The 26,593-nt window shown below is 39.0% G+C and overlaps 1 protein-coding gene across 49 annotated transcripts in view; it reads left to right on the top strand.

Moving 5' to 3' along the window:
- The window catches only part of NRCAM (neuronal cell adhesion molecule), a 155,026-nt gene that overhangs the window by 23,216 nt on the left and 105,217 nt on the right, over nucleotides 1-26,593 (top strand). The gene's annotated exons all lie outside the window — the stretch shown is intronic.

Raw genomic sequence — 26,593 nt, 5'->3', positions numbered from 1 at the left:
GTCTGTTAGAGACAGACTTTTTTACATTTTCCTTTTAATTGGACTGTGTGTAATGTTCATCTTCTGAACTGATATGTCTTCGGTGAAGTTGGAAATAATGTTGAATCTGCAGTTTATCTTTAAGGTCATCGAATCATATATTAGTTTGGATTGGAAGGGACCTTCAAAGGTCCAGCCCCCCTGCAATGAGCAGGGACATCTGCAACTAGATCAGGTTGCTCAGAGCCCCATCCAGCCTGGCCTTGAATGTCTCCAGGGATGGGGCATCTACCACCTCTCTAGGCAACCTGGGACAGTGTTTCAGCACCATTTCTTCCTTATGTCTAGCCTGAATCTTCCCTCAATAGTATATTTTTGCAATGATGGTAATTTTTTGTGTTGATTGACTGAATGGGCTTATGGTTCATTGCAAGGGCTTAAGTTATACTGGTTAGCCCCTAAAAAGTCATTAATCCGTAAGATTGGGGTGAGTGGGGAACTCTCTTGAGGAAGCACCTGTGAACAGAGGCACTGAGGCTGTTGGTTGGCCTGCCTGGAGATGCACAAGTTCAGGCACAAGGAAATGACGTTTTCTTCTGGTTCTGCCTCTGGCAGCTTTCCTATGCTCCACGGATTCTCACCTACATCTTGTGTTACATCACATATTTAGGTCAGACAAGACATATTTTATCAGACAGAGCCCTAATTCACCATCTGTGATCAGTCGCTGAGCCTGCAGTGAAAGGAGCAAGCTAAAATAAAAACTTCTCAAAAGTCCTCGCTTGTTCTGTGGCTGCACGGGGCCCCATTCCCTCTGCTTGACCTGCTCAGGTTTGAGTTGGCCTGTGGCATAGGGCAACAGAGCTTGTGTGAGTCTGGGATGGGCAATTGCCCACCCAGACTTCAGTTGGAGGACATTATCCACTATTGTTCTGTAGATCTAATGGTTAACACAATGAGGATAACAAGCAAACAAGCCCTTCTCCATTCCTTTCCAGGTAAGATACCCACCATTCTTCATTGATTTCTGTGAATTTTCAGTTCAAATGAGCCTTTTAGACCAAGTGTTTTTATGGTGGTGCCTTGTTAGTTTTAATTAACTTCAATGTAGGTGTGAAGAATGTGGTGGTAAACCTCTCTGCCGAAGGTTTTCTGCACCAGTGCAGATACATACACCCAGAATTTAGTCCTACTTCCATTGACAGGGTAAGAGCCAGCACACTAGACCAAAGCTCCTGCTACCACAGTGTCTGGGGTCTGGTGGTGGATGTCTAAGAGAATGTAAGTGATCACCAGCAAGAATGTGGAATACATTCTAGTAGTTTTTCATCTTGGCAGCTTTCTGAGTTGGAGGTGATTTTGTTTGTTTGTTTTAATGTCCTTCAATACCTTTATTCACTTAATTTGTCTTATTACTTTGTGAACCCATGCAGACTTTTGTTGTTCACAGCATCCTGTGTCCTGGCTTACTTACACTTTATGTGGTGAGTTACTCATTGTTTGTCGGCTGCTTTGCAGATTTTGTATCTAAGTCTAGTGCATAAGTTCAGTTTAATGTTCACTGTACCATATTCTGTACTAAAAAAAAAAAAAGTATTACAAGGTAAGTTCATACTTAACTATTTTATGCTATCTGTTATCTTACCTCTTCTAGTCCTTACTGCTCTGACCACCTTTTTGATGCCATGAAGATCAAGTGCAAATGGCTATTTTCTTTTTGGAAATCATTTAGTGATCATAATCATCCCTGCTGATCACTTTGAAACCAGTTTGAACAGTTCTGAGCTGGGCTTGTGGGAATGATACTCTGGTACTGATACTGTCTGTTAATTAAGTGTTTCCCCACCCACCCTTATAACTCCTACCAGTTCCTAACTCCTGGCTTGCTTTTTTGATTGCTTATGGGTTAAACCAATGTAGTTGAAGAGCTAACTGTTACAATGCCTAAACCATCTTTTTGGTAACAGTCCTCTGAAACTTGTTACTGGATCTGTTTGCAGGGAGCATCACAGTGTGCATTACTGTAGTCTTCCTCTGCTGAGTTTTGCTTGCTGTTGTGTCACCCAAATGGTCAACTTTACAGCTGGCCCACAGTTATCCAGGGCTGGCCCTTGTCCCTGTGGCTCTGAGCAGTGTCCTTCAGCCCTGTGTCTCACCGTACAACTACCTTGTCCTCCTTGTTTCAGGTGATGTCCAAGCATTCTTACCTCTGGGAGGTCTGGCAAGGACTCTTTGACCTTTCCCAGTATGAAAACTAACTAATTGATTTTTGTTCTTTATTTTTTGGGGCTTTCCCTCCAATCTCCAGATATTTGCCTTTCCTTTTATTTAGTGATTATTTGTGGTTTTCTTAAAGGGTTTTGACAATATGATTGAAAACTTTTGAATTTTGAGTAGTGGCTTTGTCTCTGCCTACTTGCTACTTCCTTCTAGGTTTATTTGTAATTTCTTTTTGGAAAGGTATGTTATTTGTACTTTTGCATTTCTTCTTTTGACCGTAGCAAGAACTAAATTCATGTTTCTGAAGGCAGTTAGAGGCTTTATTCTTGGTACTGAAAATAGAGGCCTGAATGAACAAAAATATTTACATGGGAATTCATCGAAGCTAAGGTTAGCTCACAGAAAGGGAAGATGGTATTTGTTTTAACCAGTTTTTAGTCATTCTCACTAGTTCCCTTGGATTTCAGTCACTTGCTCTCTCCATATACACATACCATGACCAAGACTTTTGTGGCTTATTAAATGAGGCTTAATTTTAGTGAGACTGAATTTTGCTCTTTTAGTACTGTGTTTTGAAATAAAACTAAATGATTATTTTAAGCTTTTTGTTTAACTAATCATTAATCTAGGAAAAAAGTAAGTTTTTACCTAGGAAGATTCTAATCACTGGGAACTAATTCTACTGCTCCTACTATTTAATTGGGAAAACCTGCTCTCTGTCATTCACAATATAAAACTAAATTATCTTTCTGTTCTTGTATGGTAAAATTTTAACACCCTGTAATAACCAGAGTTTTCTACTGCCTGAAAACCTTTCACACCTTGTAATTTTTTGTTTCTTTGTAAGATCATAGTAAACCACTCTTAGAGTGGACAAGTGTTTTCCTTGCCTGTAGTTGCCCAACTAGCTGATCACATGCATGTAAGCACTTGTTTTTTTTGAAATCTGTCCCAGTTACTGTAAAGTCCTCCAGCCACAGAAGATTTTTTACACTAGGTCCAAGGTGCTGAAAACAGTACTTTCAGGTACTTTCAGTTTGGAGGACAATTGGCAGAGATCCTGTGATTTGTTCAACCTTGCTTCCTGCTCTGTGCCACTCTCGGTGCTGTTGATTTGAAGCTTCCCTCACTACTTCTGTGTGCCTGTGCAGTCACTCTCCCTTAGCTGGGACACTGGAGAGGCTGAAATGCTCACTTGAGGTGGAAGGCCAGACACACTAGGTCAGGGAGGTTGTGGTGGTATAAAGGGTTCCCACTTGGGGCTCAGCGCTGGCCCTGCCTGGGCTTGAGCTCCTGTTGGCTCCAATGGGATGCTTCTGCTCTGCAGTCCTCAGCAGGTGCCAGGAGGAGTTTGGCTTAGGTTCAGTATTAGATCCAAGCCAGCCTTATGCATTCATGCATTAAATGTGCAAGCTAACAAGCTCTCTTGGAGTCCAGGGTGCTGTGTGTATGTGTGTGTAAACTCTTACCAGTAAGCAGCCTGAGCTCCCAGCATGAGGTTTAGAGATCTGTTCTGACTGCTCACAGCCTCCCCAGGCCTGGCAGGATTTGCTAGCCCAAGGCCAGTACAGAGAACCTGAGTAGGTGTGCTGTTCCTCACAGGGTATCTGAAAAGCTGGTTATACTCAAATTTTCATACAGAGCTGATTTATGGGGCTGTAATGATGCTGGGCACACCTGTACCACGCTGCCTCTAATACCAGGAGCAGCAGTACAGGCCTCAGAAGAGGGCAGCTTATCTCTGTTGTCACTGTGGGAGTCAATGCCTGGTCCCCCACTGCCCTGGAGATGGAGGTTTCTAGCATCTGGGCTCCTTCAGGCGTAGCTATGTGGTGCCATGCTGTTCGGGGAGACACGCAGCCAGAGATAAAGCAGTTATTTGAGGTAGTCTGAGGCTGACCAGTGCCTTAGTTTCAATAGTAAGAACAAAAGTGAGTACAGATAACTTGTAATGAATGGGGGTGGGGATAAAATAAAACAAAAATAAAAGTTAAGAAAACAAAAAAGTGTGTTAAAAGTGTATCTTTGCTTATGAGAGAGAGGAGAGAAGCAGTGAGGTTTCCCGGTTGTGAACCCAGGACTGTTGCTGTGTCTTTCCTGTTAACAGTAGTTTGATATAAATGACTTGGAGGCTAAACTGTGTAGTTTTTCCTCCAAGACAAATATCTTAGCCAAGCTCAATGTCTTAGGCAGGAATAAATGACACCTTCTGGACTTGCTGAATGCCCTAGGGAGGAGTATCTGACACCTTCCATACTAACACATTTTTGATTGCTATGTACAGCATGTGGTGACCCAGCTACAGCCAGAGCAATTCAGAGTACTCTGAGTAGCAGCTTCCTATGGTTTAGACCAGTGCCTCGGATATGGGAACAGGATGGATTAGCCTCTGTCAGGGAGGAGTGGGTATTGAACCAAGAATGTGGTTGTGTTAGTATGCATAAGGTAATTGCAGTCTCCACCACATTTGGGTCCCAAATGACTACCTGCCATCCCGTTGTCAAACGCCAACTCAAACTAAAATAATAACCTCACTAGGTGTGCAAAGTAGGAAGACTCTTCCCCTCCGAGGGGAACAGTACCTGAAACCTGGGACAGAAGGTTTTTCTCTGTACTGTGTTTTGGAATTTCACAGAATCACAGAATGATGAGGGTTGGAAGGGACCTCTGGAGATCATCTAGTCCAACCCAAATTTAGGGTTTTAAATTTCAGTCAGAAGTCATGCTTAGGTGCTTGGTTAAATGTTTGCTTAGGTAAAATAGGAAGGGTGAAAACATTTTGTTTTATTCGATTTAAACCCAAGGAGAAGTTCATCTAGATTTACCCATTTCACTTAGCTTTAGGAGAAGTAGTTACAATGTAGTGGTTTCTTTATGCAAGCTACCAAGCCTAAGAAACTAAAAGCTTGAAGAAAGTTTGCTCTAGATGGAGAAAAGCAGTTGGAATGTGTGGTGGAAAGCTTCAAAATATGCATTTGTAGTTGAAGGTTGAACAGTGGAAGACTTTTAGAGAAAAATGTGTGGTGTTTCAGGATGGGCTTTTTTGCCTTCCAGTAATTTAAAACTTTCATTTCATGTTTATTAAAAGTACAGAAAGTCATGGAAAGCAGAACTTGGGTGTCAGGCTCAGCAGGGATTCTTATGACTTCCTTTCATGTTTCCTTCCTGCTTAGTCTCTCCTAAATCAAGAGAAATATCTTGATATGCTTCCTTATAAGCTCAGCGTTTTGGGCCATGATTAGTGTGCTTGATAGGGATCTTAATTTTTTCAGTGAATAATCATGAGTGACTAAAAAATATCTTTTTTTTTTTTTTTTTTTTCTCTGCTGCATTTCTACTTGTTAGGGAAAACTAAAAAACTTTGTTTTCAACCTGTTACAATAAGTTGTCATTATTGTCCTGTATTGAATTCTAGTGCATAATATTGGCATTGTTTCAGATTCTCCTCTGTGCAAGACAGCCAAACATGCACGTGTATTTGCACTACCTTTGTTTAAAATGATCAATGAGGTTCAAGATGATTTATAGAAAGCAGTGGGTGATCCCTCTTTGTTGGAACATCCTTTGTAATCCTAAGGATGGCACGTCACTGGTACAGCAGTGAGTGGGCTGTAAAGGGCAAGGGTATGTAAGGGGTGATTCATTACTGAAATTGCATGATTTGAAGTGAGAGTTTCCTAAGTTTATTTCAGAATGCAAAGAAACACCCTTGCAAGCACAAGCACTGTTGTGAGACTACGTGAAATACTTTGTTGTTGTATGTTTCATTTGAAGTATTAAATCAGCTTGAGACAGTTCTTCAGTGTGTCTCTGTTTTCCTTTCTCTTGGTAAGTGTGTTGCCTCATTTAACTTCCTGGCCCTAACAATAAAGGCCTTGGAAAGACTTTTGTGCATCGCCAGACAGATGATGCAAGGCATAAATACAGCCTTGGGAACATCTTTAGTGTGTTTCTGAGTGAAACCTGATCATAAAGGTTGATATTTTTAACTGGCAGGATTTCAATAGACTTGCATCACTCTTGGAGCCTAAGTATATTTTTTTTTCTTGCTGTACTCTACGTGATGTAATGTGAAATGCTGTAATTTTTCTTTTTTCCCCCCTCTTAAGGAAGGTAGGAAAAGCACCCATGGCATCTGAGTGCTGGTTTCAGCATTTTTTGGTGTGAAAGAGAATGATGACAATAACCTCCCATTCAGATAATGATTCCCAGTCAATTGCTATTGGTGAGAATGTGCTGTATTAAAAATTCTGTGTTTTCCTGATACCAGCAGGTGCAAGGATAAAAATACTCAGTTTCTTTTTTACACAGAATACTTGTAGAGTTTTTACTGGAGAAAATATTTTGCTTTTTCATGTTTTTCTTAGGCTGAATTTACACTGGGGGGTACCAACATTCTTCAGATGTCACTAGAAAATAATACAGAAAAGTGAAAAATACCAGAAGTGATGTAAGGAGTGTTATATTTTCTTACTTACGGCCATCTTCCTGTTAAAGCTACTAGTACTTGACTAAGAAGCTTTTACTCATTTGAGCATCACATGAAATACAATATTTAGTTACAGTTCTAGAAAAGGAAATATCTTTACATCAGTGGGTAATTTGTGAAACCAGATGGGAGGATGGGTAATATGATGCAAGTATTTGCCTAGCAGTAGTTTTTAAATAGAACATAACAACCTTCAAAATCTTGACTCATGTCAGTATTTAATAAATATTTTAAGAGACTTCCTCAGAGTATCTGTCTAATGATTGGATTTGAGACCTATATGGCTTTATCCTGTTAATTTCATTAATTTTGAGGGGTCTCTTCCTTTATTATTATTGAACTGTCAACAGTGTGACTTTCATCACCATAAACGAATCAAAAAAAGTTCACTATTTTTTTTTTTTTTTAAATGAATTAGAAGTCTACGTAAGATTTCTTCATGGAGTGAAGGAGGACAAGTATTGCCAGTTATTTCAGAAATAAATATGATCAAAAGATTAATATATTGTTTGTGCTTTTACAAGTTTAACATCTGTCAGTGATATCTGAGAGCTAGAAAAAAATGACTTAAACCCAACTTTACACTTGGTGAAAACAGTGTATATACAAGCTTTTAAAAGGGCTAACATTAAGAGTATTTTAATTCTGTGTGCTTATTACATTGATTAAAAGAAATCATTATAAGAATGCTTTATGCAGAATGTATTTGCGCATGCAGCACTTCACTTTGTATGAACTGCTGAAACTCTGATGTAGTGTCGGTCCTGGTGTGTAACCAGCTGGTGACTGATGGAGGAAACTGTCCATGTGAAACTCGTGGAAGATTTTCTTCCTCCAGTCAGTTGGTTTGAGTTAAACCTTTTACACAAGGAGCTGGTGACAGCGTTGTCCGTGAGCAGGTACAGCAGAGAGGACAAGCTGGCAGAAGGACTAGAAAGGAAAACAAGCCAAGAACAATGTCTGTAGGGGACCAGACATGTGACTTTTAAAACTCTTATGCATATAAATGAGGGTTCTCCTTCCCCTCTTACTGGTTCTCCTTCCCCTCTACTCTGCCCTGGTGAGACCACATCTGGAATATTGTGTCCAGTTCTGGGCCCATCAGTTCCAGAAGGACAGGGAACTGCTGGAGAGAGTCCAGCGCAGGGCAACAAAGATGATTAAGCGAGTGGGGCATCATCCTTATGAGGAAAGGCTGAGGGAGCTAGTTTGGAGGAGACTGAAGGGTGACCTCATTAATGTTTATAAATATATAAAGGGTGAGTGTCATGAGGATGGAACCAGGCTCTTCTTGGTGACAACCAGTGATAGGACAAGGGGCAATGGATATAAACTGGAACACAAGAGGTTCCACTTAAATTTAAGAAGAAACTTCTTCTCAGTGAGGGTGACAGACTGAGGGAACAGGCTGCCCAGGGGGTTTGTGGAGTCTCCTTCTCTGGAGACGTTCAAAACCTGCCTGGAGACATTCCTGTGTAACCTCATCTAGGTGTTCCTGCTCCAGCAGGGGAATTGGACTAGATGATCCCTTCCAATCTAGATGGTCCCTTCCAATCCCCGACATTCTATGATTCTATGGTTCTGTGAACCTGAATCAGAAGTCAGTGTGTCTTGTTCTTGCACACAAAGCTTTTTTGATTTTAGGTTTTTGTGAATTACGTTAATGTGAAAAACCTTCTGTATGCTGTATTGGAAAGCCGAAGTATCAGTTTTAAATCACCTGGTCACTTAACATTCTCTTTTAGGGTGTTCATATTTTAAAATAGAAAAATAGCTCCTGTTGTGATTGAGATGCTTCTTTATCTAGAGTGGGTTCTTAGCACGCATACTTGGAATTTCCTGCTGGTTTTAGTTACTCTAAGTATAAACTGCTCCAGCTAGGTTAAAAAGCTTATGTAGATTTTTCTCAAAATGTAATAAAAAAAAACTAAAAATTGAGCTAGGGTGGGGGGATGGGGGTGGAATTTAGCAACATTTGTTTCAAATATAAATCTCTGCCCACCATGCTTAAACCATCAAATATTCAAGTGCATTCTTTCAAAGCTTTTTGTGTGATAGAAAGAATAATATATTTAGTTTCTAATTATTGATCTGTTTCATTTAAAGTGAGCACACACAGCATGTGCAAAACAATCTGACTTACATGATTTTCCTTAACAGTGTGTATTTCAGAGTTCAATATCCTTAAAAATATGATACTGTATCTACATGGTGGAGGTTTGCTTTTGTTAAGGTCAGCTGCTTGGGCGTTCGCAATTTGGTGAATCATGTAGGATGGTGCAGTGATGAGATGCCAAGTCACGATCCAGCGCTTTGAGCTAATTTTACTTCCAGTGTGCTGCTTTTGAATTCAAAGCTCTTCTTACTGGCACTGTTGTGTTACAGGCGGGGAAGGGGATCTCCTTTAGCTGCTCAGGGTCGCTCCTTGGTGCTGGGCTTTTTGTGAGGGTCTGAGCATTGCAGTGCGAGCTGCTCAGACCTTGCGGTGCAGTGAGTGACTTCTAAATTCAGGCTCTAAGGATCCCAGCTGCTTCTTCAGTCATTTGAGTGGATGACATATGTATATAGTGAAGGATAATCTGCTGCTTGATGCTTATGCTTGCTGCAGTCCTGAATCCAAAGCAGGTTCCTAAGAATGTGGGAATACTGAGCCGAAAGTCAAGTATTTCTTGTTCTGAGCAGCGCAGATGTTGCTGAGCTGTTGTGAGTAAGCCTTGCGCTGCACCAGTTCGGGATGCAGCTTTTTCTCCAGTGGTTTTTAAAATTTGTTCAGAACATCTTTCATACTTCAACACTTTGAAGAAAATTATACCTGAAGAAACTGTTACACAATGATGAGCTAAAATTAGAGCTCTATTCAAACCTGGAGATTAGTTTTTGTTGTGTGTTCATTTCTATTTTGAGTTATTTTGATTCATACAGGCAAAGTGATATCAAATTGCATGAAATAAATATAACTTGTAACAGTCGGTAATGTCTCACTCTTTATTGTTAAGGGAGGGATTGTTAGTGCTGTCTGTTTTTAAGGCTGCTTGACACTAGTGTTTGCTGCAAGCTAAATTTGTTTGAAAACCTTCAGCCAAAGTAATTCCCTCACTTCTGAAGATGACGGAGTAGAAGTTATTAAAAAAAAAAAAAAAAAAAAAAAAAGCAGCTTTTACTTAGAAACCTTTCCCTTTCTGTCAAAGGTCAGTATTTTGTCATATCTGTGAACATTTGCTTATTATTGGCTGAGTTAAAAAGCCTTCAGTAAATTTCAGCTTGTCCATTTTCAGTAGCAACTCACAAGGTATAACAAATCAAACAAATATGTACACTGAGTGCCTTCCAGATCATACCTGCAGGTGTCTGAAGAGACTGTCTTTGTGATTATAGGAATAAGCTCTTGGGGGCTGGCCAAGTCTGAGGCTTGGTGAAAGAACTGGGGATTTAGGGGCAGAAGAAGGTTTTCCCTTTGGTTAATAACGTTACTTGTCAGTAATTTAGAGGAGTGAATAGCTGGTAATATGGAGGAGAAAGGAAAGTCAGCAAGAGGGTAAATGGAGGGGCCCAGAGTCTATGAGGAGCTGTGGAGCTGATGAAACTGGGACTGGGAATTGTGAGGCAAGAAGGGGATCCTTGGCTGGTAGGCAAAACAGGGTGAAGTGCTGCCAAAGGCCGCATCCTCTGGTAGCCTGGCCACTTCCACACTGTGTGGCATTTGGTGCTGGTTCTCCTCCAAGTCCTACGTGGTAATCCTGTGCCTTAAGTGAGCTGGTGGTTCTCAAATGTTTGGTTTGAAGTGGTATAATGTCAGGACTTCTCTACAGGTCAGCAGCATGCTCTTTTTGTTTGTTTGTTTTTCTTTACATTATGGACTTGGTTATTTATGTTGTCTGTCTTGGGGAACACAAGAGCGTGTGTGTGACACGAGCTGCCTAGGATGGTGTTGGAACACCCTTGAATGAAATAGAAGTAATGCTGTCTTATAGTGCTGTCCATTGAGAGCAGCCCTCAGGTGAGGGAATACTTCAGAAAGCTGGCTGAAGGTACCAGATAGTATGGATGGTTGAGCATCTTGGTGCTTAAGCTCCTGCACATACTTCTTTTGTGAGCACTACACATGTGTTTGATGTGTCTGATTTGGCAAAGAGATTATGCCTGTGTCATTGGTGGATGGCAAGAAAAGGGTTGGCCTAAAGGACTGGAAGCTTGTTTGTGCACATGGATTTGTAGGATGGAAAGGATGGGTGGAGTAGATAAGAGTAAGAACTGGGAAGACAGGAGATACCAGGAGAAACCCTAAGGAACTGGAAAAGCTGAAGTTTGATTAGCAGAGAGCATGAGACAAGGTTAAAGACTAGCAGTATAAGAAGAGATGGGACACAGCTGTACAAGAAGTTCATCTAGGCTGAAATGTGCTTCTGAATGGTACCTGTTATACAGCTTCAAAGGCTGAGCCCAAAATTTTGGGGTCATCTTTCTACTGTTGTGTAATTCACGGTGAAAGCATAAATTGTCTTCTACTGGCAGTGTTTTGCAAAGAAAAGTTCACTTTTTGATGTTTCTTCTCTTCAGATCACTTGTGCAGAGGTAAGGTCAGGGTTTAGGTTGCTTGTAACAGACCTGAAGTTCCCAACTCTGCTTTTAAGCTATGTCATTACTCATAACGATGTAATCTAATAGAATTTCCATCTCCAAAAAATTCTCTGAAAACCTGGTTTTGTTGAAAGAAATCAGAAAACTTCCAAAATCAAGCACTCAAAATAAACATTAGAATAAATTTTCAAGTGTGATAGAGCTTTGGGCTCATAATACATGTGCATTATAATCATTACATGCTGAAGCTGATGTAATAAATCATCTGCTTATATAAGGGGCAGAGATAAAATCTCTGCTGGAAAATTTGATTTAATTATTGGTATGGGCATAGAGATCAGCTTAAAGATAACAGTTTATCCTGCTCTGTGCTGTTTATGAAATGTATATGGAATTGGATGGTAGGGGTGGTGCACACGGAAGAAACCAACAGGCACTCCCAAAGTGTTAAATATCAAAGCCTCCTGAAGAAACACATTGCAGAAACTCCCCTGTTCGTAAGACTGAAATCTCTGTTACCTCTAGCATGGATGACTTGACTCCTCTATTTTCAGATACCTACTGATGGTCCTTTGGGTCTCTTTCTCACTCTCATCTCCCAGTGTTTGCAGTATTGCTGAACACCCAGGTTCCAGGCTGAGTGACAGCACCATCATTGTGGCGTTGACAGGTGCTCTGTCAGCTCCTTTCCCGCAGTCGGTGGGGGTTTGCAGTGCACAGACCCCCTGTTTCCACTGCCCTTCGGGAGAGCACAGTGCTTGGCAGCTTTAATCACCTGCCAGCTCACAAAAACACATTGGGTTTTCCAACCTCGTAGCTGTATCAAAATAATCTCTAGTGTAAGTTTCGTTAGTGTTCCTCACCCCTTCTCTTGGGGCAAAAGCGATCCTTAGGCATTGTAAGGGAAGAAATATAGGGTTTATTTTCTTTGTTGTCTTATGTTTTGCTGCTTATTAGAGAAGCCAGGTCGTTTCTGTGCATTGCTCACCTTCTCGACAGGTGGTGAAAATTAATTTGATGCCCTGTAGCTTGACAGGTGTTATCAATATGTGTACTTGATGCAAAATGAAACTATCTTACTGTCATTTTACACAGACAGTTCTGCAGACTGGTGTTACAAGTTCATCTGTCTAGGTCTTCTTCCAGTGTTACAATACCCAGGTGCCTGAAGTAGCTGCGTAAATCCAGATGCATTTGTCGCTTGCCTGTTGATATGTAGAAAGGGCAAGGATGTACTCTGCAGTGATTTTGGTGAATGCAGCAGAGTTTATGTGAATGAGAGACTGATTCAGACTGTCAGATATGTTGAGCAGAAAGCACTCCTAACACAGGTACATTGCAGTGTTTGCTAAAGAAGGGGCATGACTTACACATGGAGATTCTGGCCACTGCTGGTATTTGGAAGTAACTACCTGGTTTGAACAGTGGATTGGAAACTGGGGTCAGGAGAATAGGGCTGGAGAAAGGGTGTGGAGTCCTGGTAGCTGCAGAGTGAGAGGAAGACAGAAAGTAGAACCAGGTAAGTCTGGCAGGACCATGCAGAACAGAATGAAGGACTAATATCTGTTACTGTGGCCTAAGTTATTTGTCCTTTGAAGCCTGTATAATTGTCATAATGGAGTATATCATCTGCTGCTGCTCTGTAGCCCTAAGTCATTTCAGCTCTTGCTAGGATGTGCAAAATAAGAGCTGCTATTTGGCTGTGACATGTTAAATGCTGGTTTGACGCTTGTAGAATACTCTGTAAAATAGTTTTGTATTTAGATAGATTCTAAATTTTGTTTTTAATTTGCATTTTCCAAATAAACGAAAATACTTAGACTTCAATTCAAGTGTGCACATCTGAGGTTTCAATGCATTTGTTCTCCTTCAGTTTAAACATAAAACCAGAACAATGTTCTTAAATTGTCAAAAAGCCATCATTATTTTTGCAAGATTTGTTTTACAAAATGTCTAAGTCAAGATCAAAACACACACACACATATATATATATATATATATACACATATATTTAATGCAGATATTAAGTTGGTAGTGTTGTAACTGTTGTGAAGGCACAATACTTCAAATGTCCTCAGGAACTGGAAGGTGAAAATTTTGCACTGCGTGCTAAAATCTTGAATATCTCAAAGTTCAGATATTCTTTTTTTTGTTTGTTTGTTCGTTTTGATAAAATACATATCTTGTCAGTGTTTAAATAACGTTAAACATTAATGGCACAACTTTAACTCTGTGTGTTTTGTAGGCTGTCTCAGTACTTCCAAGTGGGTTAGTAGCATGCAGTGTTATGCCTATAAATCATTTTAAGGATCATGTGGTGGCTATCTATTTTTTCCTTGTGCTATTTTTTTTTCTTCCTTTAAACTGAATACCAATTCCCATATTGGATTTGGCTTTGATTCAGCTTTGTCAATAGTATACACTTAATCTCTTGTTGTTTGTAGCATTTTGAGACTAAAAGTATGTTTTTAAAATGGTTTGCTACTTGTGGTCATTGCCCGAGTATTATTATTTTTCTGATAAGGGAGAACTCTGCATGCATACCAACACGGTCTGTGCTGATGGATTATCCTAGACAGAGAACAACTCCATGGCAACGGCAGAAAAAAAATTCTGATTTGCACTTGGAAACAAAGGTGGTGTCCAAATATGTTTTGAAGAATTCCAGTAAGACTTGGGATTGTCATAACTTTGCACGTTACCCATCACAACTCCTGAACCAAAATACTCCTGGTCTGATAATGCGGTAACATCTCTCTCTATTGGGATATGCTTTCAGGAAAGGTGAATTCTATAGATTGACATCCAAAGGCCACAATAGTGTAACTAATGTAAATAGCTTTGATTAAATTTTCTAGGCTGACTTGTCCAGTAAATAATGAAGTTAGAGAAAGATGTGAAGGTTGTTGGGAAGAGGGGCAAGTGTAACTTGTTGGAATTGGGGTAGAGGTGTTAAGTACAGATGGAAAAGTAAATTAGGGGACCATGTGATGAGTGGAGGATAAGGCTTTAACGGTGTATTCACAAATCCCTTCCATACTGTGATTTTTTGTGTCAAAATAGTAACAGATCTGTTGAATAGAATGACATCAATTTTAGTCATGTCGTTAGAAGTCCCTCAAGGCAACCCCCTCATTTTCTAAGATCACACTGGATTACTATGTATGTGGTAAACTCATTGAACTTTGAGCCTTGAGGCTGCATTTGTTCCCTGCATGTATTATCTGCACGTTGGAGGGGAACGCCACAAACCCCTGTTACCTCAGCCACCTGCTGTAAACACATTGATTTCCTGGTCAGTGCCATTTGGAATCCAGTGCTGCAGGCTCTTGTACAAGTAAAACCTGTCCTAGGGGTGGAGATCTCCACCAAGTTTGTAAACAGGTAGCTATTTTACAATACTATATATGGCATACAATTTGCTAAGCAAAAAGTGCTTAAAATGGATTGTATTTAAATATAGAAATTACATGTAAAATATATTCCTCCTCTTGCAATTGAAAAGTAAAATATTTTGAGTCTCCCACAGTAACGCCTTGGACTCAGGTCATATGCTTCCGATGAAAGGAGATTTTGTTACTGCAGGGGGGCTGCCTGGTCTCAGGAGTGAATCCAACAAGCTGCACCTGTTGGTGTCACAGAACTATGGCTGTGCCATTTTTCCAGCTGCTCCAGCTGTGTCTCTGCAGCAGTTCTAGCTGAGGCTGATCCAAACCAGATTTGTTGTACAGAAGGCAAATAGTAAATAACTGAAGTGGACAGTTGGCAACCCCAGCCTCCCAGGTGCAGGAATGATGCCAGACACGTTTCTTCTCGAGCAGGAGAGTTGTGCATCTGCTGTTCATCAGGCTGTTTGATACCAGCAAAACAAGCTTCTGTAAAGGTCTTGTTCTTGTGGAGACTACTAGGCTTTTTTTATAAGCCTGTAGGAAGTCATTTGACAAATATGTGAAGTAAGTAAAACAATAAAAGGCACAACCTCTTTGGGCTTCTTAAGCAGTGATAAAGCCCTTTTTTGTAAGTGTGTGACTATTTCATCTCTTACTGTACAGAATACAGAGTCATGTAGTGCCTGCAAATCAAAATCTGCACCTGCTGTGAGATCAGATGTGTGGGAATTTGGCTCTAATGAATCTGATGTTAATTATTTTTAATAAAAATTCCATATTAAAATATTTTAATAATGACTATCTCTACATGAATCATAGCTTTCTTTTTGTATACCTTGTACATCCTACTGCTTTTTTTCCTCCACTGCTAGTATTTGCATACCGTATTTTCTTGCTGAAGCTATCTTTTGAGTGTTTGATTTCATTGTTCAGTTCACCTCTATTGGCATACAGTTTTATAGTCTTTAAAGAAAATATAAATATTTCCATTTTTTTGTTGTTGCAGAGGTGAAGAAGCCATTGTGCTTCTGTGGATACTGCTTAACACTCTTTCAGTGATTATCCTAAAAATGAAATACTTATTCTATGCAGCACAAGTTCAGACAAGTTAGTTGCTGCACTACATTTGACAACTTACAAAATATTAATAACATGTAGTCTTTGTGTAGATGTGAATGGCACATTGAGAGACAGTGCTTTGAAATTGGGAGTATAATTAAAAAGAAAAATATCAAATGTTCTCTTCCCATAAGTAGTAGCAAATTATTCAACTGTATTTAAAGTCAAATGCAGTTCTGACTAGACTGCAGGAATGAATGGTTTAAAGCTTTTTTTTTTTTTTTTTAATCTCCAGCTCAACAGTTGAAATTCCTTCCAGATCAGTAGTCATCAAAATTAATTTACCTATCGGATGATTGATAAAAAGACTTTTTAAAATTGTGACCTTAAAGTCTTAATCATACAGTATGAAATGTCTCTGCCCTATTGGAAAGCTTGTAATGCTTCAAGAACAATTTTGTGTGCGATGAGCACAGATGTTCATCATTTAGCCTCAGAAATATAAACCAGGTTTCAAGTGAGAGCTTGGGGAAGATGATGCCCAGAAATGAATTTATATACAATGTACAACTTTTCCCTTTAAAAATGGGCAAATAGATGAAAACAGCAAGATCAGAGCTTTCTACATCATAGAACTCTGCTAAGTCTGAGTGTGCGTACAGGTTTTGTTTGTAGCTGCTCAGTTTATAACAGCAACCTCTCCCACTTGGTTCTGCACTGGTCACTAATGTAGGTAGTGCCTTGAGGGTTCCCCTCTGGGGACAGCAGCGTGTGGCTGGGACAAGCTGGGCCATAGACTGAGACAAAATCGGGAGTTGTCTCCATCTGTTTTTCTCTTCCGACCCTGCTTTACTGCTGGGCACTGGTTTTCTTTGAGTGAAGCTCTTAAGTTTGAAACTTATTGAATTATTACAGATTTGTGCCTTTCCCAACAAACAGCCATATCATTGCAATACTTGCCGGAGAAGAGACTTGCTACAAAATATATCCTTTTTCAAAGTAGAGTCAAGCCTACATCTTTTGTCTCCAAGGATAATCCCTGTTGATAGTGTTTTAGCATCTTAGGATGACAAGGACAAAGGGGCAGAAAAGACAGCATTTTATGTTCCTCATATGTGATCTGCAGGGGGAAGAGAGAATCATCTTCTGTCTCTACAGCAGCTGTGCCACTGAGGGCAAAATGCTGAAGACTCTGTGAGTCACAGCCAGTTCTAGTATGTGTAAAGGAGAAAGCGTTGCCATACAGAAGTTTCTCTGGCTGTCGTAATACAGAAAATCACTGCTGTGCCAGAGTTTTGGGCAGCCTGGACCTTTTGCATGCTAGGCATGGTCTGTGTGTACATACTGAAAAAAACCCTTTAGGAGTGTCAGGTGGATAAACTTAATATCAAGTCATCAGTCAAGCTGTTGCACAATTCGAGCAGAGAGATGCTAAATTCTTTCCAACTGTTGTGGGGAAAGAATGGTAGATAGTTAAAGATCCTTCAAGTAAAGTTTAAGACACTGGGTTTGGGTGCTTCTAGGTGTGACGGCAGATGAGGTTGCACAGAGGAACATTAGGAGTGGAATGAGGCCCATTCCAGCCAGATCTATGGATAGCTCAGCCTCAGGTATAGTGCATCTGTCACAGACAGAAGTTCAAGCAACATGTGCCTTACTAAGAAAAAGAAAAGTCTCGGGCAACTGAAGCATCCCAAAAAGACTTCTGCATCCAAAGAAGGCTCACTGTGTGTTGGTTTTGTTTTCGGTTTGGTTTGTTTTTTTCCCTACTCTTGAGCATAGATTGAAAACTCCATATCCCAGAATCTTGATTCTTGATTCTGTGGTGGTTGTGTTTGTTTGCTTGCTTGTCCAGATAGTTGGTTGATTTGGTTTTGTTTTCCTGTTTGGTTGGTTTTGGTTTGTTACCAGAATCAAGATTCTAACCTCCCTATGTTGCTGTCATCTTCTTTCTTTTATCCTCTTCCCTTCTCCCTCAGGCTTGATTCTGTTCAGTCTTTTCTTTTCCTTTTTTTTTTTTTTTTTTTTTTTTGCGTGGTTGATGTAAATTTATTTAGGCTATGCACTAGATGTGTTTAGGAAGGTGTTAGTTTCAGTAACTTCTTCCCTGTTTATCTACAGGCAGTGCAGCATCAGCAAATCTGTTTTGTTCCTGAAGCTGCAATTGTTTTTCTAGCTGCTGATAAATCTCTTCATCCTGAGGTTAGGAAGTGTACATTTGTCTACACTTACACTGTGCCTCTGTGACCCAGGTATTTAAACTGTTTTAAGCATCCAGTAGTCAAGGACACTGTGCACAAAGGGGAAGGGCACAGTATTTGTTCCTTTATGAAAAAGGATGGAGAACAGTACTTAGTATAATTACAGTTAATACTGAGAATCTTATTATGGAACATCCTCATCAAAAAGTAACATGAAAGCAGAAAGAAAGCCCATGTACTTGAATCTGTGGCAATACTAAGCTGTATGTGCTATAGCTGGTAAAATAAGAAAGTGAGTGAACCTTGAGTTATTTGAAGAGAACTCTTTTCAGGCTGCTGTGCTGGAGTAACTTCTGGGAAACCTCACTCTCCTTGACAACTTCTCTGTGTGAGAAACAGCTTATATGCCTTATGTGTGGGAACAAAGTCTCTCCCTGTAAGAGGTTCAGAGAAATTGAACCAGTATGAGTTTGCATCCCCAACATGTCTGAGAAGTGATTTTCTGTAGCTGGCAAATAGCCAGTTTTGGCTGGTACAATGGGCATCAAGAAAATATAGAAAGAAGACAGAAGTCTAGGAATGATAATCAGAACAACATGCTACTGTGATTATGAAACAACAAGAATAGGTTATTCAGGTCTAGTTTAAAATTACTTAACCTGCTTTGCTTCCCATAAACTTTTGGTGACTGTAGTAAGGAATAACTGGCTGTGTTCTGGTATAGAAAATCCTTATGTATGTTTGTAGGAAAAACGAAACAAAACAAAAACAGCCCCGATAAACAAATAAAAACCAAACAACAACAACAAAACCCCCTACCAAACAAACAAAAGGAGTAAATTATTGCTGAGGAAGTGAGCGCAATGGGTTTAATTCAAGTAAGTCCATGAAATTTCGGTGGTAAACAGCTAAAACTAGTAGAAGTGGTTATGATGATGTTTTAAAGTAAATATGTAAATTATAAAATCTTCAGATGATCCTGATCTTCACCATTTTCACTTCATGCACTTAACTTACTAGATAGCCTTTAAAATTCACTTCCCAACGCAAATATTTGGAATGACTTTTTGGGAGGAGGAGGATACACAGGTGACAGTGAATAGCCAAGTTACATATCTTGATATGCCTATGAAGCTATGTTTTTGCATGTCATCTGCACTTTAAAGTCTTTTCAGACTCCATAATCCAAAAGGTATTTTTCATAAAGAAACTGGAAACTATATGGATCTTATTTTTGCACACAGAATTACAATCTTTACCGGTGAAGTAAATGAATCTGGAAAAAGAAAAAAATCAGATTGCTTATGCAAAAATGTGAAAAATAGCAGTAGAGGATTCCATCAAAATACGTTCAGAGAATAAAGCTAAATCAAGGCTAGGCATTCCCTAAATTCCCATGTAGTAGATGGAAGTATTTTCACTCTCATTTTTCAAACAAAGAAACAGTGGCAGTACTAATAATAAAAAACTCTCCAGCATGCCTACTTGTGTGATAATCAAAATGAAATACTGTCCTAGCCATATGGACATGCCAGAAGACTTGACAGAAGTAATGATATACCTAAGCATACCTTTCAATAGGTAGGTCTTTGCTCTGAAAAGAATATTTCAGTCACAATTTTAGAGAAGCTTTTAAAACATTTAGTGTCCAAAATAACATGTGAAACAACCTGCCCATTTTATTATAGTATGATGATTGTGAATCTTCTGTATTCTTCACTGTCCTGACCTACCTGTCTTTTATCTTGGGTCTTCCTGTGCCCCGTCCCTGGGTTAAGTGTGAACCACACTGTCTTTCTGGCATTACAGATCCTGTATCTGTTTGCCCAGATCCTGTATCTGTTTGCCCAGTCCAACCTGCCATAGTCTGGGGCCAGCACCTGGGACTGAACTCTACAATAAAATTTGCTGTTGAGCTGCTTGAAGGTCTCAGCTGAGTATTACACTAGCTAAATCTTGATGTGAATATGACTTTAACCTAAGAAAGCATAAATGATTTGTGTTTTTTCCTGAGTATTATAATCTGTTTGGAAAGAGTTGAGGATATTTGGAAAGAAAAGCCAAAAATGCATGAAAAAAAAAAAAAAGAATGAGTAATCAGTATCATCAGAACCTGTTTTTCATCCTTTATAATGAGCAGATCTCAAAGTAAGGGGTTGTATGCAAAGTAAGGGGTTGATGTGCACATCACAGTTACTTTCGGCTTAAACAGTTCAATAGGTTAAAAAGAAGTTATATTAATATGTAAATTGTGCAGTAAGACATTCCTGATGGTTATATTAGTCTAAAGGCTTCCTGAGGCTAAAATGGTAATAAGATGTAAAACAAGATGCCATGGGTAATATTGTGATTACAAAAAAATTGTCCATATCTAAGTGAACATTTTCAGAGGCAGGCATGATTACTTCTGTTGAAGAAAAAATAGTTGCTATGAATGAAAACCTCCTAATAAAATTGTATTGGGAGGTAAGAGAACCAGTTCAAAGGCTTCTTTTTAAGTCTCCGTCACAAAGAGTCTGATTTGCTATGATAGCTGCTGTCCTGACAGTCAAGTGACAGATTTTGCTATGGGTTTTGAGCTGTCCATTAAATATTGCACCTCCATTTTTTGAATGTTTTCAGTAGCCCATTGAGTAGCTACCGGCTGAGAAGTGGGAGTCACAGTGGGAAGCTGAAGGGGAACAGGCGTCCAGAGCATTTAGTGTTTAATGGGTCTACAGCTGTAGCGAAGCAGTGTGCAGAAATAATTCTGATTAGGCTTGGTCAGTCAGATGACAAAATGAGCCCTGCCCTGCCATCATTCAGCTCTAGAATTCAAAGAACAATTTCTACTTAATCCCAGTTAAAAACACACACAAAAATCTGTTCAATTGGTTATATTTTGGCTAATTTCTTTATATAGTACACTGTCAAAGGCAGAGGGGAGCTACTAGTAAAGCTACTCTATTGGCAAAGTTACCTTTTTCATCTGGGACTCCATTTTGGAAGGAATGATCAAAGCCATGAAAATAGTGATTTTTGAGAACTGAGCTTTTACAAGATTAAATGTTACTAAATAAAAATAAGAGATTAATATTGCACCGCATTTGTGGCTTGGTAAATAGCTTCTTATTTACAATGTCGTGTCATCTGTTGTCATTAGAATATACAGTGGTAAATGTGCAATTAAGCAGCAATAACTTTGAATGACAGAGGTTTTGCCTAATCAACACTGTATTATTTTATGATAAATCTTCACATCAACAATAAATCTCCTGTAATTGTAACTTCTGTTTTTCTAAGATTTTTAGCCTTGAGCCGCTCTAGAAGTGTGGTACATGTGTGAAGCGGGAGCTCGATTAAGATACTCTGGTTCTATTTTGGCAAGTTTAAGAGGTCAGGTGGATGCAGTCATTGCTGAACGTCGCTGGCAATCTGCTTTGAAGCAGATTCTTAAGGAGAGATTGTGCTTTTGTGAAGAAAAGCATTGTTCTAATAAGCCTTGAGAAGACAATAGGTTTCAAAGGAGGAGATGAAGTTATTGTTCTGAACTAATGCTGACAGAATTCTTGGAGTGCTACCTACAAAAGCTGCAAACCCCCTGAAGTTAGAAACATTTTAACTGTAGTTAACAAAAAAAAAAGAGTCTGGATTTGTGGCAGAATGGAAATGAAAAGTTTTGAATAGGTTTTCTTTCTTTAGAAGTTGAGAAAAGCCACTGTCCTGTACCAGTGTTGCTTCAAGGTATTTCCTTGGACAACAAAGGTGGTCCAGAGGTTCATGTGCTTTGTGAAACTGGTGACTTTAATAGTGGGAGCAAGCACAGTCAGCTCTTCTAAAATGTTTTCATTGATTTCTCAGTATGTTGAAATTTTCATTCTTGTAGTGGATTTCCACCACTCAGCACAAATATTAGCTTTTGCCACTATCTGCCTCTTGAATGCTGTTGATGGAGACTGGAGAGTTGCCCCATTGGCAAGTTATCAAGTAGAATGAATGGAAAAATGAAACTAGAGCTCTAAGTTGAGAGGCAAGTTGCAGGTAGTTGCTTAGGGGGAAGTTGTGGATATGGTAAGATCTGGATAAAAATCTTCACTGATTTTACTGGCTGCATTGTTTATACACTCTGTATAATGAAAATGAACTGTTGTTGTTGATAGAAGTCAATTACCCTTAAACAAACAAACAAATGGAAAAGTACTTAAATACATGGGACATCATTTTACTAAAAGGTTCATGCAGTTAAGCAGATTTAGCTCTGCTTGTAAATAAATATAGGGAAGTGTTTAACCCCTATTGTATGACTACAAAGCCTGTGCTGATCACACAGAAGCTTGAGAGTGTTGAGGACAAAGCAACGGGGCTGCTGGAAACGGCCCCTCTTGTCTGTGCTTCTGCACACAGTCCAGCAACAGCAGGGCTTAGCAGCAGAGTTTTGTCAAGATTATAACAGGAAGGGGAGTATGGTACAAATTCTTACCCCTCACTAACAAAAAGAAAAGGGGAAAAAAAAAAGGGGGGCGGGGAGAGGACTAAGAGGCCTGTATAGCTATATGCCCAGGTAATGGCCGATTTCCCTTGTCTGTTCTGATTCTTCTCAATCACACAGTTGATATTTGTGTGCCTTCATGTTAGTTTGATTTATTGGAAGGAAGTAACACAAGGAAATTGAGTTTAAACCTTGGAAGAATAAATCTATTCTGTGTAATTTAGTAGAAAGTTTGACTTCAGATAACAGTGTAGCAATTGAAATCAGTGCAGTGATGATTTGTATCCATGGAGGCAGGGCATGACTTTGCAAGGTGTTAAAGATCAGATGACATTTATATTCTGTTTTGATTATTATGTCTAAAATTAACACATTGTTCTTACAGATGTTAATATAATCTAGTCTGGACTGCTTGCCCTAGGAAATGTCTTCATGCAAATGTGTGTATAAGAAATGAAAAACCAAGCAGTTACTTTTGCTGTATTTCCAGGATATTCTCTTCCATTGTTACTGTGTCAGAATCAGGTGGGATTGAGGGCTACTAGAAGTAACACAGATATGACAAAAAGATGGATCGGTGCCCTCATCAACCACCAGGGTAGTTTCTCCTTTTCTGCGGGCTCCTCATCACTCCTTGTTTCTGAAAGAAGAAATGACATGAGGGTGAATAATGGAGCTCTGCAGTCTTGGATTGCATAAATCTGTGCTTAAATACGCTAAATAAATTCTGTATGTCACGAAGCAAATATTTTTCTAGGTCCCCTGAAAATGTTTCGTATTAAATAACTTTCTGCAGTATTGTAAAATAAAAACTAAATTGTATATGTGTGTGTACATAGATATATGATTAATATTAGAAGAAAGCTGCATATTCTCTCATTCTCTTGCTTTTTAAGGTTACATTAGGAACATTAAAGTGTCTTATCCTTTTAATGAATATTTTGAATAAATTTTGTATAAAACCATTTGGCCAATCAAATTATAAAATAAAAAGGGAATTTTGATATTTTGCATTTTTTACATTTGAACTTTTTGCATAGTTATGTATTACAATCTATGTATTTTTCATTCTAAACTTGTCTGAAGGATATTGACACTAGAAAAGTTTGTAAAGCAACAATATTATGTAAATTTTAGTTCTTTCACAAATTTTTAAATTAATAAGTACACAGTAAGCAAGTCAGGTGTGGGAAAATAAAAAGTGTGCTTTACATTTTGACAGTTTGCTAGCAACTAAATTAATACACAGAAAATCAGGCATTACGTGACCCCAAATGCATCTAATAAATTTTAAACCGTGTTTCATCTAATCCATGGACTTTTTTTAAAAAATCTTTTTTACCCCCCCCTTTTTTTTTTAATTTATACTATTTCACTCATTATTTTTATGTAAACGTGCAAATGCGCCTCTCACTTTGGAACCCAGGCATCTGGTTATTAATTTACATTCTTGGACACAAGGGTTTCCTGGTTATAATGAAATATGTAAGACTTTACCTGTTGACTTCTTTAAGATCATGTCACCAAGCCATTCAATGTATCCTCTTCATGTGCATTGTGAATAAGAATGAAAACTAAAAAAAACCCCTTTAGAGTACTTCTTTATTTCTTCATTCCTTCTGGGTTGATTTTTGGATGTTCAGATACACTTTTGTACACGGTTTACAGAACTCCTCATGGGTGTGATGTCCTTGGAGTTTTGAACTTTTTTTAAGTTCTTTCCTAAGAGACTAAGAGAGAAAAAATAAATGATGTCACAGCAAAGGAATTTGATTGTGAATTGTAAATAGGTTAAAGCTGCACATGTCAAGAAGAACTATAGCAAATATTTATTTTTGGAGCAGCATGTGCGTAGTCCAGGCATCCAAGAGGCTGATATTCTGACCATTTATTACCCAGATAGCACTATTTTTTTTCTCACAATAAGACACTGAAACTTGGGATTAATTATAGTGTGTCCTAAGCCATGTATCTTATGGCATAGCCATGTTTACTTCAAAAGAGTAAGGGAAACTAAGTGTTGAGGGTTTTTTCCCTCCTTTTAATGAGTGTTAGAAATTGGGAAAAGGTTCCCTGCAGTGTCAACAGCACTATGTTTTTTTTGCCATATGTGAAGTCTTACACAAGCCATCTCTGGGTTTAGGATCATGCCTTACTTTTAGACATAGTCCTTGAGGATACAGCTGTTCTTTACCAGTAATAACAGCAAGATAGGGACAAATTCGTGTCATCAAGGTAGGCCCATTGGCAGGGGCTGATCTGCCCCTTTCTAAATTTTAACATTTTAGAAAATTAGCGTGTTAGAAAATAGACTGGCCATACTCACCCAATTTAATCTGTATTTCAGCAGAGTACTACGATGTTCCTGCAGGCCTAATACACTACTAGTTAGTGGTTTTAGTTCAGAGTATCTGAAATAACGAAAGCTGTATTGCAGCCCATCAAAGTGATGATTGTGCAGCCTGAATACTGTGAGTGCTGGCTTTATCTGTGAGTTAGTGGACAGACCCAGCTAGGAAGCCACTTGAATGGCAGGCCAGATGTAGCCATTACCTTTATATAATAGAATATGGGTGAACATGGTCATACGTGTGTGGTTTGGTCAGCCAGGAATTGTGTGCATGTTGCAGTTCTGAATGCAGGTTCTCTGTTGACATTGGCTCAGCAAGGTCCTGTCGGTTTGTAGGCAGCTGTTCCAGCTGAATATAAAGGTAGGGGGTAGGGAGGGATTTGAGTGCTTGAATAGAGGTGAAGGCAATGAAGTGAATGACTTAAGTGAATTTCACCTTAGTGAAATAAATTTTATATGCCAAACTGCCAAAGTTACAAGGATAATGTATTATTTCCAGTGCTTAATTATGCAAGAGCAACAAGTTGACTTGAAAGAGCATGATAAAGAGCAATTTATGAGAAGTGCTGTCTGTTACTGGAAGAAACAGCTACAAAAGAGTTCTGGTCAACAGTTAGGGTTTTGCCAATTGGCAGACCAATTTAACAATTAAAAAGCTTTTAAAAGTATACTGAAAGAAATCATACAATTGTATTATCAAGCTGATGGGAAATCAAGTTGATGTTACTGTATCACTTTTGTAAGCAGAGATTTTGCAGTCTCTCCTGGTTTATGTTACAAAATAGTGCTGATTTGCAGTTACAAGTAAACAATGAACTTGAATTACTTTTCTACACTTGCATGTACAGTATATAAAATAAGAGGTGCTGCAGTGATGCCAAGTTGTTGCTGTTAGCTTCTCTTCGTCACTGGTTCACTGAAATAAGGACTGCATATAGTGCAAAGCATAGTTGAATTTGCAGATGAGCAACATGTACTGTTAATAAAAAGACTGTAAGGGGAACCTTCAGGATTTTTTTGAAGCTCACTTTCAAAATTTATAATCCTACTTGAACCTTGCTCATTTCAAAGTTCAACTCCACACATGCATTACCATGGAAAAATAAGCAACCTCCTTCTCAATAAAACCTCAAATCTGTTTAAAATGGGGTATTCAAGTAACAAAGATTAAGAAGAGAGGAAGTGAGGGCATAATTCTTGTTAATAAATGAAGAATGTAGCAGCTGAATTCAAAACAAAACCTCTTCTGCTGTTTCCTCTTTTTTTTTGTTTTGTGCTTTCAGTTGGGATGGGGGGATGCAGGTTGGGTGGAGGGGTGAGTTGTCTGTCCTATCTCTCGATTACAATTTAGGATATTCTCCTAGAAAGTGGGAGATCAAACAGTTTACAAAATTGCTATATGTCTGGATCTCTCTTTGTGGGCAAGTGCTGTGACCAAAGGCTTTTCCTGCAGTAGAGGTTTGCTGTCAGCTGCTGTGACCTCTTCCAGCAGGTGTCTTTTTAGAAGTTTGGCCATCTATTCCAAAGAGCATCAAAGCGTTTGGTCCTAAGGAAACAGAGGTACCCAGTGGGCCTGAAGTTAAGTTACTGAACATTAGAAAGATATGATTAGGCTTCTTTTTTGGCTTGTTCAAGCTTTGTGAAGCTCTGACTCTTTTCAGTGATGACACAGCAAACTTGGGTAACTACATGAGTGGTCTGGTCTGATCTGATGTGATTGGTGGTGTTATTTTGGAGACCTAACTGCAAAACATGATTTTGAAAACTAGGGAACTTCTTTTGTTCTTAATGCTTCTTAGTTTTTCCTCATCTCAAGATAGATATAGATTAGTTCTTATTAAAATACCATTCTGTTTGACT

This window comes from Columba livia, chromosome 1 (genome assembly GCF_036013475.1).
Source record: "Columba livia isolate bColLiv1 breed racing homer chromosome 1, bColLiv1.pat.W.v2, whole genome shotgun sequence".
In the NCBI taxonomy this organism is placed as follows: domain Eukaryota; kingdom Metazoa; phylum Chordata; class Aves; order Columbiformes; family Columbidae; genus Columba; species Columba livia.
This window is presented reverse-complemented; position numbering and strand designations above follow the sequence as displayed.